The sequence below is a fragment of the Pygoscelis adeliae genome, unplaced genomic scaffold, assembly GCF_000699105.1.
Source record: "Pygoscelis adeliae isolate BGI_AS28 unplaced genomic scaffold, ASM69910v1 Scaffold67, whole genome shotgun sequence".
In the NCBI taxonomy this organism is placed as follows: domain Eukaryota; kingdom Metazoa; phylum Chordata; class Aves; order Sphenisciformes; family Spheniscidae; genus Pygoscelis; species Pygoscelis adeliae.
The window spans coordinates 8,041,583-8,043,571 of NW_008825271.1; positions in this window are offsets into that span (position 1 = coordinate 8,041,583).

The window sequence follows — 1,989 nt, forward strand, 5'->3', positions numbered from 1 at the left end:
CGCGCGGGAGGGAAGGCTGATTTAATTAAGCATGAAAAATAGCCAGCGTTTGTATGGATCAAAGAAAACAATTATGCATAATGGTTGAACAGAAAACAATTGACTATTATTGAATGAGAGGATTGCTCTAATTAATCCAAAAGATATACCCACTGCTAAATGAGGTGAAGGAAAAGCTCAAGAATAGATTTAACTCTGGAGCGTAATATAGCTGAGGCAAGGGGACAGTTTATGACTCAACACAGGCGAATTTCTGCTTGTAAATGTGATTGCTAACATTTTTTTTTTATCACAATTTTCCTAACTTGCAAATGAATCTGAAATATGTAGAAATAATAGTGTCTGTCGTGTAAAATGAATGTATGTTTTTCTTCTTTAAGGTTTTATTTTTAACTGTCTCTAGTAAAAGTACATTAGTCATATTTATCTCACTCATGAAAGAGCCTCTTTCTGTAACTCGCTTCGGATTTAACCCCTTTAAGGTTATCTACAGTGTCAGCACACTGTCTGCTTTAGGACGTCAGTGTCTGTCCCTAACCCTTTATGGATGTTTTATTGACATTTGGAAGGCCACACTGTGTTAAGGAATAAATGTAAATTCAACAAGAAACAGCAGAATTTCACCACTGTCCTGTTTGTGGTCAAGCAGTCTTATCAACACACAGGGAAAATTAAGGCTGAGGAAAGCAGTGGTGAAGAGGGGGTGCTACTTCTTTCCTCCTTTCTCCAGCATTTCCTCGCCCCTCCTCACCGTTTCCATTTCCTCTTGTATTTCCCAGTTTAAAAGATGGATGATCAGTACCTGTGACCCTTAAATTTCTTATTCTCTGTTACATTTACACGGAGAAGATTATTAAATCTGCAGATGGAATTAAAGGCCAAACTAAATTCTTTTGTATTGATATAATCATGGGAGTTATTTTAAATGTGATGGATGTAACCTGGGAGCAGAGTACGTCCAGGATGTCTAAAAGGCAGACACTGTATGAGTATTTATGAAAAAATCTGTGTGCTCTTAAGATGTCACGCATAATCCGCACTGTGTGTCTCTCAGTGTCACAAGCGCATTTACATAGATTGTCATGAATTTCAAATTGCACCTCAAATCAATGCCAGAGTAAAATTACCTTCGAGCACAATGCAGCCTTCCTTTAAGAGTTAATCATACAGGTCTCGCTCCGTTTGGAAGTAGAGCTAGCCCTCCCGTGACACTCGCGGCTCGCTGCTCGCGGAGTGCCAACGCCAGGTGCCCCGACACGTTTGTAGCACCTCCATGGGGCCGAATGCCACCAGTGTCTGGTGCCACCTCCTGCTCTCTGCAGAACACGAAGCGTGAAAACAGTGCGCCACGAATGCAGCTCTCTCCTTAACTGGTGTGCGTGGTGTCTCCGAAGGGTACCGTGTACATGCTTTAGGGCTCTGTTTTGACAAACCATTTGTAAACATCCCACGGGGACTTTGCTCCAACAGGTACAAGAGCTCTGAAGCAAGCATTTTCCCAATGCTGTAATATTGCTGCCGTCATCTAATTGCATGTGCCTTGATTGTGGGGAAAGATGCCTTGAGTGTGCTATTCTCTGGTTCAGTCTAACCATAAAAGGCTAAACACGGCCTTGCTCCAACTCCATTGGTTGCACACGTCCAAACTGGATTAAGGCTCAGTCAGCAAGACCTTTTGGTTGTGGGGAAACAAAAAGAAATGGAGATTTTACAAGAACCTGTTCAGGGTGACACCACGGCACCTGGTAGGAACAGCTGCGTCATCTGATCCCAGGCTTCGTGCCATGTCCCGGAGCATGTTGCATCCCTCCAGAGGGTAGAAGCTTCCACTATGCCCAGAAACAGCATTTAGCTAGTGTAATGTGTTTATTTCTGGAGAGAGACCATACGGCTGAAGCAGTTTCTTGTGGCAGATTACCAGTTAAAAGTGCCGTAAATCATGGTGTGTCCGATATTTTTGCCACGGGTGTCTCCACCAAAGGCCGCTCT